Source organism: Erpetoichthys calabaricus, chromosome 2 (assembly GCF_900747795.2).
Source record: "Erpetoichthys calabaricus chromosome 2, fErpCal1.3, whole genome shotgun sequence".
Lineage (NCBI taxonomy): Eukaryota > Metazoa > Chordata > Cladistia > Polypteriformes > Polypteridae > Erpetoichthys > Erpetoichthys calabaricus.
Window position 1 is genome coordinate 182,322,684 of NC_041395.2, and position 15,388 is coordinate 182,338,071.

A 15,388-nucleotide genomic window follows, 5' to 3' on the forward strand; every position below is an offset into this window, starting at 1 on the left:
TAAGTTCTCACCAGTCACATCTGCTTTTGTTAATGACCTGCTTTGTAAGATGAGGCCGACTACTTGTGTACTGGACCCCATCCCCAGCACACTACTTAAATCCTGCCTTCATGCCATAATCCCGACTATTACAAAAATAGATAAACTCATCCCTTGACACTGGCTTGGTGACGCTCACTTTTAAAACTGCTTCTGTAACCCCAATGTTAAAAAAGTCTGGTCTTGATGCTGACAATCTTAACAATTTTTTGGCCTATTTCCCACTTACCTTTTCTGTCAAAAGTTCTTGAGCATGTTGTAGCTTCCCAACTCACCAACCACTTAACTTCTAATAATTTGAAGGAACCCTTTCAGTCTGGTTTCAGAGCACAGCTGTGAAACTGCTCTGCTAAGGGTAACCAATGATTTGCCTATGCAGTAGACGCTGGACAAACCAGCATATTAATTCTGTTAGACCTCAGCGCAGCATTTGACACTGTCAGACATGACATTTGTCACAGGAGGCTGGGGGACAGACCCAGCCAGGATGCCTGGAAGGACCGGGAGGTGGCTTATGCATCCCCTGGGCCATGAGGGGGCAATCGCTCTGGATCTTGAGGGGACCACAGGAGAAGAGCAAGGAGGCTCAAGCCCATTGGGGCCTGTGGCCACCGCCAGGGGGCACCCCGAGCCTCAGAGAGCCCAGGAACCATTCACTACTGTCACACCTGGGAAGATGGAGGAAGATCCTTCCAGGGATGCCTGGAGTGCTGCCGGGTGCAAGAGCAGCACTTCCGCCACACCAGGAAGTGCTGCCAGAAGGACGTCATCAGGCACCTGGAGCATATCCAGGTGGAAATAAAAGGGGCCACCTCCCTACAATCAGGGAGCTAGAGTTGGGAGTGGGAGCAGGATGAAGCTCCTGTGAAGAGAGGAAAAGGCGGCCCACAGACAGTGAGAGGAAGGCCCGTATTAGGGGTGATTGGTGCTGGGAGCACTGTGTGCTGAGCGGGACTGTGTTTGGAGAAATAAAATGTGTGTACTTTTATAAAGACGTGGTCTCTGTCTGGCGGTGTTCGGGCGTATCTCACACATTCTACTGTCCAGAATGGAGAGCATGCTGGGTATCTCTGGCACTGCCCTCCAGTGGTTCAAGTCCTATCTGACTGATAAGCAAGAGTTTGTTAGTCTTGGCAACAGCAGCTCCAGCACAGCGCCAGCCATACAAGGAGTTCCTCAGGGCTCTGTCATCAGTCCTCTGCTTTTCTGTATTTATATGCTTCCCCTTGGCCATATTATTCGTAGCTTTGGACTAGGTTATCATTTTTATGCAGACGATACTCAACTCTATTTCAATGTTAAAAGTGGAACTTCATCAGAGCTTTCTCAGCTCACAACTTGCCTCAGTGAAATTAAAACCTGGAAGGAGCAGAACTCTTTAGAATTAAATTGCAACAAAACTGAACTCCTGCAAATTGGGACTAAAGTGCAACTTAATAAAATGAGCTCCTTCCCAGTTAATCTTGGCGGTGATCTCATCAAACCTTCCTCTACTGCAAAGAATCTTGGTGTCATTTTTGATTCCTCCCTTTCTTATTCCGCCCACATAAATCACATTAAGAAACATTCTTACTTTCACCTCCATAACATATCATGTGTTCACTCCTTCCTCTCCTTTTCTAATGCTGAGATACTTGTCCATGCTTTTATCACATCCCGCATCGATGTACTGTAATTCCCTATTGGCAGGTGTCCCTTCTAATCTTATATCACAGCTCCAGCTTATTCAAAACACGGCTGCAAGAGTCCTTACATGGACCAGCAGCAGCAAGCACATAACACCCATCCTGCTTCGCCTTCACTGGCTCCCTGTGTCTTACAAAATTGAATATAAAATTCTACTAATAGGGCGGCACGGTAGCGCAGTGGGTAGCGCTGCTGCCTCGCAGTTGGGAGATCTGGGGACCTGGGTTCGATTCCCGGGTCCTCCCTGCGTGGAGTTTGCATGTTCTCCCCGTGTCTGCGTGGGTTTCCTCCGGGCACTCCGGTTTCCTCCCACATTCCAAAGACATGCAGGTTAGGTGGATTGGCGATTCTAAATTGGCCCTAGTGTGTGCTTGGTGTGTGGGTGTGTTTGTGTGTGTTCTGCGGTGGGTTGGCACCCTGCCCAGGATTGTTTCCTGCCTTGTGCCCTGTGTTGGCTGGGATTGGCTCCAGCAGACCCCCGTGACCCTGTGTTCGGATTCAGCGGGTTGGAAAATGGATGGATGGATGGATTCTACTAATAACCTACAAAGCCTTAAACGACCTTGCGCCAAACTACATCAGTGACCTTCTCCATCACTATGTGCCTGTTTGCCCACTAAGGTCCTCTGATTCTGGCAATCTTGTTGCACCCCACACTAATCTACACTCCATGGGTGACAGGGCCTTCAGCTCCATAGCACTCAGACTCTGGAATGACCTACTGAAATTAATTAGATCAACTGACTCCATGAATTCATTTAAAAAACAACTCAAAACTCATCTGTTCAGGAAGACTTTTAGGTCTACCTGACTTTATTACCCTTCTTTCAGTTTACCTATATGTCAAGATGCTCATGTAACCTGTGTGCGTGTGCTAGATCGTCAGCTATGTTGTCTGTTAGGCTTTTTTTTTTCTTTCTCTGAAGTAATATCTTACTCTTCTTTATTTATTTATCTGGTTTAGTACAATGCTATATACTGTATACCCTGTTGTTCTTTTTTAAACTCTGTGAAGTGTCTTAAGCATGGGAAAGGTGCTATATAAATAAAATGTATTATTATTATTGTTATTTTAAAGAAATAGCATAAAGGCTTAATAAATGTCAGAAACCTGTTCAGGCACACCAGGAAACCAGATAAAGGTCAAGTGAACAACAAAATGTACACTGAAATATAAGAATTGATTTAGGAAAAATACTGAGATGGTCAAGTAAATAATGTACCAGAAGAAAGGTTGACGTAATTTACATAATGCACTGAAGGATGACTAAGCAATGACTAAGAAATCAGCAGATGTCCTATAAACAACAAGAATGGACAGTTGCTATATACAGAGAAATTTAAAGGGTGGTAGCTCATCTCAAAAGGTATAAGAAGTCAAGTCAAGTTGGGGAGCATGCACTGGTACACTGCGTTGCCGCACTCACTACACGACGAAACAACTCGGGATCCCGGTTTGCAACCCCCCCAGGTAGAGATGCGTTCCAGTCCTACCCTCTGGAAATGACACTCTATCTGCTGCAGCCAAGTTTTATGTGGGCAACCCCTTGGCCTGGTCCAGCCACTCGGGTCCCCAGAAATAAAGATCTTACGAGCCAGATCACCCTCGGGGAGACGCGCCACATGGCCGCAGTGCCGTAACTGACGCTTCCTCACAATGCAGGTAATATGCCTCATTCGAGACTCCATGAGCAACCACTCATTTAACAAAAAGTCAAACCAACAGTACCCAAGGATTTTCTGGAGAGTCACAGTACCAAAGGAATCCAGTCTTTGTCTCAGGTCACTGGATAGCATCCATGTCTCACAACCATATAGCAAGACAGGAAGCACCAGGACTCTAAAGACTTGGACCTTCATCCTTTTGCATAGATATCGGGAACGCCACACACCCCTTTCCAGTGATCTCATGACCCCCCATGCTCTCCCAAACCATCTCTCGACTTCATAGGAAGAGTCACAAGAGACATGAATGTCACTGCCAAGGTAAGTAAACCTCTCAACAAGGTCGACACTCTCTCCACAAACAAACACACTGCTGATGGCTGTGCCCAAGATGTCATTAAAGGTCTGGATCTTGGTTTTTATCCAGGACACTCGCAATCCCAGACACTCAGACTCCTCACTGTCTCTCAGAGCCTCCATTGACTCCGCGAAGATCACAGCTTCGTCAGCAAAGTCAAGATCCATGAATCTTTCTTCACTAACAGATGCCCCACAGCCGCTGGACCCCACGACCTTGCCCAACACCCAGTCCATACAAGCATTGAACAAAGTAGGAGCAAGAACACACCCCTGACGAACCCCAGAATCAACTAGGAAAAACGCAGAGGTTCTGCATACCAGAGTACAGTGCCAGTGTATAGGCTGGCCATGATATCCAGCAACCTCAAGGGGATCCCGCGAACCCTCAGGATGTATAAGAAGAGCCAGAATATAATATAATAGACTTTTATTTTATATAAATCATTTTGGTGTAAACCAATGAACTGACAAGAGTAAAATGTATGCATTGATTGCCACTGTACGTAAATTTAGTAGTTTATAAAATGAACCTCTATTCTTTGTTTCTCTGATCATTCTGACCATGCTGTGACAGACTGCTTTTTAAAGAATGCTCCCTCCAAGGCATTGTGCTGAGGAGTAATTAAAAGATACAATGAACAGCTTTTCTCCTGCCTGATTACTGAATTGTCCTGTTAGAGGATGTTTCTTTCTTTAATACAGTGTTAAATTTCGACTACAACTGTTCTCTATATTTAATATACCAGGCAAATCTCTGCAACAGATGTTGTACTTGTAGTCTACATTAAGTACTACGAGTTTGTATGAGTGGTGGACCTTGGAGTGGAATGAATGTACTGTAGTCACCTTTTAAAAGCATAGTAATTTGTCCATTAAACTGGGTATTATAAGTACTGTATTAAGGAGAAACTAATGAATTTATAATTTATATTATTATTATTATTATTATTATTATTATTATTATTGTATATATAGTTATGGGGCTTACCCACATGTTTTATTGTTTTTTTCTCTGCATTTATATTTGATGATGCTGCTGCATCAAGTGATTTTCCTTTTTAAAATCAATTAAATTGTACCTACTGTATCTATCGAATTTCTTGGCTACACAAATATAGTAAGCACCTAATTATAATGAGTGCTGCCTTACAATTTTAATAATTGCAATCAAAAATCTAATCAGATAATTTCTAACTATATTGCTGACCGCTGAAAGCTTTCAGTGCATTACACATTGTCACTCACATGTGCTCAGGAGAAGGTTGGTAGGCTCAAATAATCTAGTTGCTTAGCTGGACCAAGGGTTAGTGATGTCACTTAACCATCTCTCTTTTGTCTCTCTGCAGTCCAGCCGAAAAACCAACCAAGCAGTGACGTTATCATGAACCCACCCTATTATGACGTCACTTCCGACATTTCCGGCTGATGAACTTCAATCAGAACCCACCTACCACAGACATCTTTTCCTCTTCCGGCCACCTTGGACCATCCCTTCCTGTCTCCGCCATATAAAAACCTTTGACTACCTACCGTATTCAGTTCTGTTTTGAGCTTGTTTGTAACCTCGCAATTTATTTGCTACTTTTCATTATATGAGGCAGTCATCTCCCAAACCTTTTTTAGTCTCTTGCTCTCCTTTATTTACAACATTTAGTGACCAGCTGGAGCCTGTGTATCTGCTTTATCTGTGCAGCAATGAATTAATCTCTCAGAGACTGCCTGGTCTTATTGACACAGAACATGGATTTCAGAGCTCTGAACTATTCTGTCCAGGATGAACTTCAACATCACTGGTTAATGACATTCATGGGAGTTTATATTTTACACTGTACATTTCTGTAGTTAACAGTATCTCAATGTACTTTATCAATGCATAACTAGAGTACTGTATATTCTAGTATTTTACATGTATAATTGTTTCATTTGCTCAACACACGCAGAGGATGTTTTCTGGTACTGAGCCAAAAAAATTATGGTTTACAAGTTAATGTCTTTAACTCTAGGCCACACAAGACACCCTTTTAGGAAGACTAATAATGTGAGGAATAGCCTGGGACAGTATACATAATACAAGAGGAAAACAGAAGTGATGATAAAAGTATGTGTGTAATGATCCTCCTGAAACAGTCAGGAACCAGAAGGTGAGGTGGAAACAATAACAAAACCAATAGACAAACAATAAAGGGAGCAGACAAAGGCATACTAAGGAGCAAAAGGGCAGAATACCAGAAGAAGAAAGAAAAGATATGATATTTAGATGTCAAAAAGAGAAAACCAGGAATTGCAATCACAAAACAAAACAAAAAGTCCTAACACTAATAGTTTTGATAACCAATAACTATTCTGTCTTTGGGACTATGTTTCTATGCATAGATAGATAGTGAACAATAATTCCAGTAAAACCTTTGTCAGAGTGTGGTTTTTCACTGGCAATTTTTTATTCTTATTAGTAAAACTACAAAATGCAATACACATTCAACTATACAGCAATACATGTCTACATGTAAAAATTTCCGAGCAGATCAATTAAGCTGGGGAAGTTAAATACGTTAACATATCAAGTACTTATAAAACAAATGCTATAGAATGAAACTTGCAGGTATATCTTCTTCAAGGCTTAACTTGAAGGAACTGACTGCACACTGCCTTTTGGACTCAACACTTTTTAAGAAAAGAGGATAGAACAAACTTAACAAGAGAATACTTAAAATGATTGTTAGATGACAGAGTTTCAAATGACAAAACATCCAAATGACAAAAGAGGTATTAATTAAATACTTGGAAGGAAAGTGAAGAGAAAAAAGCGAAGGACTGAGAATTACTCATCCGTTTTAGCTTTTAAATCATGTGGATGATATCCTTAGATAGGAGAGGAAAATCTAAGATATGAGAATGACCTGACATAGCAGAGTTAAAGCACTAGCAAGTCATGAAATTAAATTATTGGCAAGAATTGCTTTCTAATTAAGCAACTAGGTTAGAACAAAAACCTGCAACCACTGTGGCCCTCCAGGACTGTGATTTAGAACCCCTGGTTTAGGCTCTTGCAATTTAAATTAGTTTTCCTGTTTCTCCAGCAAATGTATAGGAAATATATCATGCAATTGTGAAAATAAATCTCTAATCATCCATCAAGCTATCACGATATCAACTTTCACTGTCAGAGTATGTCAAAACACAAAGTCACTGGCAGTTAAGGCTGAGACTACCTGGCCTATCCATAAAAAGCACAAAAGGAGGTATAATCAGATCACAGTCCACACAAGAAACTGTTTATGGCAGGACTGGATGCAGGGTTCAGAGTGTTAAATTTTTACTGATAAAATGTATAGTACTTTGATTTATAGTGAGACAACCCTCCCAGAGGAATCTGTGAGCAAGTGAAACACCATATATGGTTTAGCGACCTACGTCCTGCTTACTGAGGAATTGAAGCACTATGCCTATCTGAATCTGCTCCTCGGAAAGTCACAGTCAGGGCAAGTGATGGAATACAGATAATGCTGCAGCTGTGTCCCATTGACTGGCTACTTTGAGCAGCTGTTTAAAGCTGATCCTCCAGCTAGAATGTTGGACATCTCTGGGTTCACAGTTCTTGAGGCTGATCCTTAAATTAGCTGTGAACCACCCTATCTCACTGAGATTGCACAGGTGGTAAATCAACTGAGGGTATTGATATCTGGTATCTGGAGCGATCTTCTCCAGGCTGGTGGTAAGGCTGTCCTCCTGGCATTACAATCTTTGCTTCCATTTGGGAGATGGGTGTCATCCCAACTGACTGGAAAACGGGACTTGTCATCCTTATCTAGAAAGAGAAGGGTGATCTCCTGGATTGTGGCAACTACAGGGGGATAACACTGCTCTTGGTGCCAGGTAAGGTCCTTGCTAGGGTCATCCTCAATAGGATCTATGACCATTTGCTCACCTACAAGTGACCAGAACAATCTGGTTTTACTCCTAAGAAGTTTACCATCGACCACATCCTACAACTGAGGGTTCTCATCAAGCAAAAATGTGAATATCAGCAGGGTTTCTTTGCAGCCTTTGTTTATTTTTCATAAAGTGTTCGACTCAGTTGATTGAGTTGCCCTGTGGGTCATCCTGAGACTTCGCAGGATCTCCCTGAAATTGCTGAATGTCATCGCTGGTCTGTACACTGGTACTGTGAGTGCTGTGCAGAGTGGAGGCAGAACCTCTGTGTTCTTCCCAGTTGATTCTGGGGCTCATCGGAGGTGTGTTCTTGCTCCTACCCTGTTCAATGCTTACATGGACTGGGTGTTGGGCAGGGTCGTTGAGTCCAGCAGCTGTAGAGCATCTGTTGGTCAAGAAAGATTCAATGATCTTGACCTTGCTGATGATGCTGTGATTTTCAAGGAGTCAATGGATGTTCTGTTCAGGGCTCTTGAGAGACTGAGTGAGGAGTCTGAGTGTCTGGGATTGCGCATTTACTGGATAAAAAACAACATCCAGGCCTTTAATCACCTCTTGGGCACAGCCATCAGCAGCGTGTCCATATGCAGAGAGAATGTCAACCATGTCGAAAGGTTTATTTACTGTCATTCATGTGTCTGGTGACTCTTCCTATGAAGTCAGTAGATGAATTGGGAGAACATGGGATGTCATGAGATTACTGGAAAGGGGTGTGTGGCAATCTCGATATCTTTGAAAGTGGACAACAGTCCAAGTCTTCAGCGTCTTGGTGCTTCCTAATTTCCTTTATGGTTGTGAGACACGGATGCTATCCAGTGACCTGAGACGAAGACTGGACTTCTTCAGTACTGTGTCTCTTTGGAGAATCCTTTGCTTTGTGTCAACCGATCGGTTGCTCACGGAGTCCTGAATGAGGTCCATTACCTGCATTGTGAGGGAGTGTTAGTTATGGCACTACGGCCATGTCTTGCGATTCCATTGTTGAGGACCCAAGTGGTTAGACCAGTCCATGGGGACGGCCACGTAACACCTGGCTGCGGCAGATAGACAGGCATTTCTGGAGGGTGGGACTGGACTGCGTGTCTGCCTGGGTGGTTACCAACCACTCTACCAGTGTAGATAGATAGATAGATAGATAGATAGATACTTATGCTCCCCAACCTGACGTGATCTGACCTGAGTCCTCCCAGATCCTGTATCAGAATGAAATAGTATGGCAGTGGTCAATAATGCTTTTGAAAATACTGACTAGAACTTTGGTTGATGTTTAAAGCAAAGATTGTTTGCTATGCATGGTTTTAAGACCGTTTTCAGGATGGATGAGTTTAGTACATCAACATTGGCATCGGCAGTGACAGAGACATGAAATAATGAATTAAGTAAAATCAGAAGAGTAGTCAGAATTCAGGCAGCCTGTTTGCACACACCATCTTGATGGCATAATAAGATCATACTTTGTGTTTCTGCTATGTTACAAGATGGTAATGGACGCTGTTACCATCAAGAAGATGGCAGTGCCATTGAAAGCAATAGAGAAAATGGTGGTACTGGTCGAGAATAAAGACAATGCAAAGATGTCAAAAGGTAATGATAAAAATAAACAATAATAAAAATAAGTATATTAACATTTATAAAAAAAAATTAGGAAAGTAAGAAAAAACACTATAGACGAGTCACACCTACAGTTACTTCTTGAATATGCAAATCATTTCAAGGAGTCTGCAGTGTATACTTTTTTGTACCATTCTTTATCAAAGTAGATTTAGCAATTTTATTTTATTTTTTTTCAGAATACACCCAGGTCTTCTTCTTCCTAGCACAGGGTGGGTGAAGTGCTTCATTTTGTGGTAGATCAAGCCATTTATGGTTTGCTTATTGGTCTGACAGTTACAAAGGGTGGGGGTTTGAGGGTTTATGGAAACTCTCTTCAAACAGCATACACTGCCATGACATCTGATATTTACCCTCAGTCCTCTTTGAATGAACTGTTCACTGCACTGGTGTTTTATTTACTTAAAATTTTCTAGACTTAAAAGAGGTTTATCAGAAGTTTATTCTTCATAATCAGAAAGTGCAACTCCTCACTATACCTCCTATACCTGTATGCCATTTTCCCACCGGCACTAAGAATATGGCTTGTTTCTACTGCAGCTTTTATAAAGTTCCTTAGAACTATCAGAGAAGTTTGCTAAATCACATGGTGCCTACTTTGTATCTGAAATCATCATCAAATGAAAATCTGATACTCAAAGGTTAATTGTTGCGCTGTGACACCCCGTGTAGTGGGAATCAAAACACCAGTCTACACTCTGGATGTCTAGTAAATGGGACCGAGCGTGACCAGGATGATAATGGATGACAGGGAGACACGGACACAAAAAGGGTTGGGTTTTTAAAAATAAAGTGAAGTTTTATTTACAGGTGCACTTAACAAAAATAATGTCCTGCGGAATTTATATATTAAAACACAGTTCAACACCGCAAAAGACACACAAAAACAGTAAATAAATGATGTTCAAAAATAGTGACTATATACAAAAAATAAACAGTGCACCAAAACCCATAACCCAAATAAATACCTCCACCGAAAAGTATTCCAGAGATATTTTAAACAATGCACAAGCCGTAATGTTTGGTAAATCTAAGTCGTTCTACTGAGTAAACTGTCCATTGTTATCCCTCTACAACCGCGCGATGACGAGAACTCGTCGGCGAGAAGTGGCGTCTCTTGCCCTGCAAAAATGCTATATTAAATCGAGCAGCTGGCGCGCGCATAGCTCTGCAGGCTTTTGAGACGCAACTGCGCTTCTGCCTTGAGTTACAGTAAGCACATTTAACTTTTTACGTCCTTCCCCTGAGCTACTGCCCAGACAACTACACACATGGGATCCCTTTTCTAAACCGCGGTAAACTAATATTATGACGTTTCACCCTTTCTTTTACACTTTTAGAGTTATGTGGTCGCAGGAGGCACACGCGAGAGTGGAAAACCGTTAATGCCATCCCGGCCGGTTAATGGCAAGGCTGTCTCTCCATGTTGCACGAAACCTACCGCGACACTCTCCAAAAGGCGTTAATAAGGTCAGAGAAGACGTCCATCTGCATTCTATACAGAAGGAAAAAAGGCAAGTTTCCTTTCTCTAAACTAACTTTTTATTACAAACAAATGCCTCTCAACACTGCAGAGGACATTTGACAAATTTTATTTAAGCCTAGGTAATGCCAGTAAGGCACATTACCACATGCGCATGCAGATTTTAAGCACTTACATTATTTATTTATTTTGTTTTTGATTTGTTTTGTTTTATGCTAGTGGAGTAATACATGGACTGCAGATGAAGCACAAGCACTTATTAACAGTCTTTAATGTGACTTGGAAACTTTGATCCAAAATGAAGTTAATGTTAAAAAGTGGCCAAGAAATAATGCAATAAAAGTAAAACCTCAAACAAAAGTATTAAATGTAGCAAAATGAATAATTATTCTATGCTATGTAATTATGCAAATACCAATCTAATATTACAGAAGTAATAATTTCAATCAAATTTATTTTTGTATAGCACTTTTCATTGAGTATAATCTCAGAGAACTGGTAGAAATTTACAGCTATAGTGCAATAACAATACAATGCTACATTTTTTTTAGAATTATTAATGTTTTCAATGTAATGAATTAATGTTATTAATTAGTAAAGTTAAGATTTGGCCTCTGGCTTGTTACCACACATTTTTGAATACATTTTTAAACCAAACTGAAAAAATGCTACTGTTGATGCAGACCCATGCATAAAAATGTCATACAGTGAGCAAAAGATCTGATGGATGCCTATATCTATAATATCTGAGAACATAAGAGACTCTGAGGAATGTAAAGATATATTTAACATTCACATATTCACTTGATAGCACTGTGATCATCACCAACTAAAGAGCTCCATCACGCCGTATTGGAAGAGCTGTTCATCAGAAAATGAAAAGGGTAAATATCCAAAGTAAGGATAAAAGTTACAAGATGGCGTGAAGCTGGAAGAGGCGAACATCCCGAGTGTGGATTAAAGTAAAGTGGAAATGATTCAAGCCTGGCCTGACTTAATTTAATGAGAAATGTTCTATTGATTTTATATACAGTAAGTTGTTTAAAGTGTTATATCTCATAGCGAGTTATAGCAAATTCAGGTACTGCGATATTTGGGTACTGCAGAGAACCTGCTTACAGCTCTTATTTCAGATGCTATTTTAATACTGGATTGGTTTCATCAAACAGAGTGGAAAAAGAACGAGGGGGACTGGAGATTTTTGTGAATGTGCAATGGTGAAAAAGGAAGCACAGTAAAATTAAAACAAAAATGTGTGATCAAGACATTGAAATGCGGACTGAATTCAACCATATCACTGCCCAGAAAAGTAAATTACATCATTATGGCAGGCTTAGCAACAGAAATGATTCACTCTGTACCTATATCATAATAATAATAATCTTAATAATTATTGAGAATGCTGATGACTTCAGACAAGGAACAAAGTGTGTCTTGGGTATGTCCCATTTGTGGACACCACAAGCTGAACAGACTTTGAATATAAGACTGTGATACAATCTGAGCAGATCTGACCTCATCTTGCTGCCACCTACAAGCCTGTTATTGAGAGCAGCAGCTCTCTGTTTTCCAAGCCAGAAGTTTTTATGTGTGCTTGGGGTTGTTGTTTCTTTTTATTTGTATTTATTTATTTAATTCAATCATATATTTTTTGAGCTTCTGTAAAATTTTAATTTCTCTTTGAGGACAAATAAAGTATATTCTATTTACTTATTTGGCTGACTCCTTTATCCAAGGCATCTTACAACATTTATGGTACATTTGGTTACATTTTTTTTGGTTTTCCAATTGGAGCATAGTCAGGTCAAGCGACTTGCTTAAGGTCACACAGTGTCAGTAACGGGATTTGAATCCATATTCACTACACTACTTTACACTACACTACACTACACTGCACTGAATCTATCTATCTATACGGCAAGCCAAATTAACATTTAGAGATATCTCAAAATGAATTTCGGATATCTTAAAATGTAATTTACTTTTTAAGATATCTGAAACTCACTTTGAGATATCTTAAAATACTTTCCTTTACATTTTAAGATATCTGCAATACATTTCGGGATATCTCAAATGCATTTCAAGATATCTCAAATACAGTTTCAGATATCTCAAAATAATTGTGTCTGTATTTCAAGATATCTCAAATGAATTTTCAGATATCTTAAATTGACCTTTCATGCATTTTAAGATATCTTAAATGCATTTCAAGATATCTCAAAATCATTTCCTGTAAAATGCCTATTATTTCAATGGGACTTCTTGTTTATTATAAGATATCTTAAAATGTATTTGAGATATCTTGAAATGAGCAGGAAGTGATGTTGATATATCTGAAAATGTATTTGAGATATCTGAAAATGGACAGGAAGCTGTTTTGAGATATCTGGAAATGTATTTGAGATATCTTAAATTGTATTGTAGATATCTGAAAGTGCTATTGAGATATCTTGAAATAATTGAGTGTCTTTTTAAAGATATCTTAAAATGCATTTTAGATATCTTGAAATACAATTTTAGATATCTTGAAATACATTGTTAGATATCTGAAATAGAGCAGAGACCCATTTTAAGATATCATGAAATTAATTTTAGATATCTAAAAATGTATTTCAGATATCTGAAACAACAATAAATTTTAAGATATCTTAAATGCTTTTTAAGATATCTAAATTATATTTCGAGATATCTTAAAATAACTTCCTTCTCATTTTAAGATATCCCAAATTCATTTTGAGATATCTGAAATGCATTTTCAGATATCTTAAAATGACTTCCTGCACATTTCAAGATATCTAAAATACATTTCAAGATATCTTAAAATGACTTCCTGCGCATTTCAAGATATCTCAAATACATTTCAAGATATCTTAAAATGACTTCCTGCGCATTTCAAGATATCTCAAATACATTTCAAGATATCTTAAAATAACTTCCTGCACATTTCAAGATATCTCAAATATATTTCATGATATCTCAAAATCACTTCCCGTGCATTTCGAGATATCTTAAATGCATTTCAAGATATCTTAAAATAGGCAGGAAGTTCCATTGAAAGTATAAGAAATTTTACAGGAAGTGATTTTAAGATATCTGAAAATGTATTTGAGATATCTTGAAATACACAGGAAGTTATTTTAAGATATCTGAAAATGTATTTGAGATATCTTGAAATATGCAGGAAGTTATTTTAAGATATCTGAAAATGTAATTGAGATATCTTGAAATACGCAGGAAGTTACTTTAAGATATCTGAAAATGTAATTGAGATATCTTGAAATGTGCAGAAAGCTATTTTAAGATATCTGAAAATGTATTTCAGATATCTCAAAATGCCTGCAGATGTATTTTAAGATATCTTGAAATGTATTTGAGATATCTCAAAATGCACATGAACATATTTCAAGATATCTCAAATTGCATTTAAGATATCTTGAAATGCATTTCAGATATCTGAAAATGTACAGCATATCACTTCAAGATATCTTGAAATCTGTTTGAGATATCATACAATTCTTTTTAGATATCTTAAAATAGATGTATTTTTAGATATCTATAATTCAATTTGAGATATCTAAAATGCATTTCCAGATATCATAAAATTCATTTTGAGATATCTCTAAATGTTAATTTGGCTTGCTATCTATCTATCTATCTATCTATCTATCTATCTATCTATCTATCTATCTATCTATCTATCTATCTATCTATCTATCTATCTATCTATCTATCTATCTATCTAAACCAGTGTTTCCCAAACTCAGTCCTGGTGAACCCCTGTGGCTGCAGGTTTTTATTCCAACCACATTCCTAATCAGTGACAACACCTGATAACACTGAGTTCATTTAATTAGCTGGTATTTTTTTCTCTTTTATTAGATGTTCAGAAAAGCATAGCAGCATGATATTTAGATTTATAAGACATTTATAAATATTTCTGCTTTTGCTATAGATTTAAATGCTTAACTCTCTTTTGTTGATTTCATCATACTTTGCCCTTTCTCTGTGCAGTTTTCCCCCTTCATTGTATCTTAATAATGACAATTTAAAACGAGCAGATCAGACACCCAGGCAAACAACTCACTGAATAATCAAAGGCTGCTACTACTTTAAAGTCAGACTCACTAATTAGTAAATAATGGATTATTGGCCCTAGTGTGTGCTTGGTGTGTGGGTGTGTTTGTGTGTGTCCTGTGGTGGGTTGGCACCCTGCCCGGGATTGGTTCCTGCCTTGTGCCCTGTGTTGGCTGGGATTGGCTCTAGCAGACCCCCGTGACCCTGTGTTCGGATTCAGCGGGTTGGACAATGGATGGATGGATTAATTAAGCAATTAGAACACCTTGAAGAGTAGAATGAAAATCAAGATGAAAATACTGTTAAAAAGAAAAAAAATACATTATTCCTATATAACTGCTTGGTACATTTTAATATTTTTTTTTAGCAAACTTAGTTTTTTAATTTCTATATTGTTCCCTAAACACAGAACTTGGGTAATATCAGTTCACTTAATTAGCCCAGGAGTTCAATTAAAAACAGAAGCCGGTTGGAACAAAAACTTGCAGCCACAGGGGGTCCCCAGGACCGAGTTTGGGAAACACTGGTCTAAACTATGTT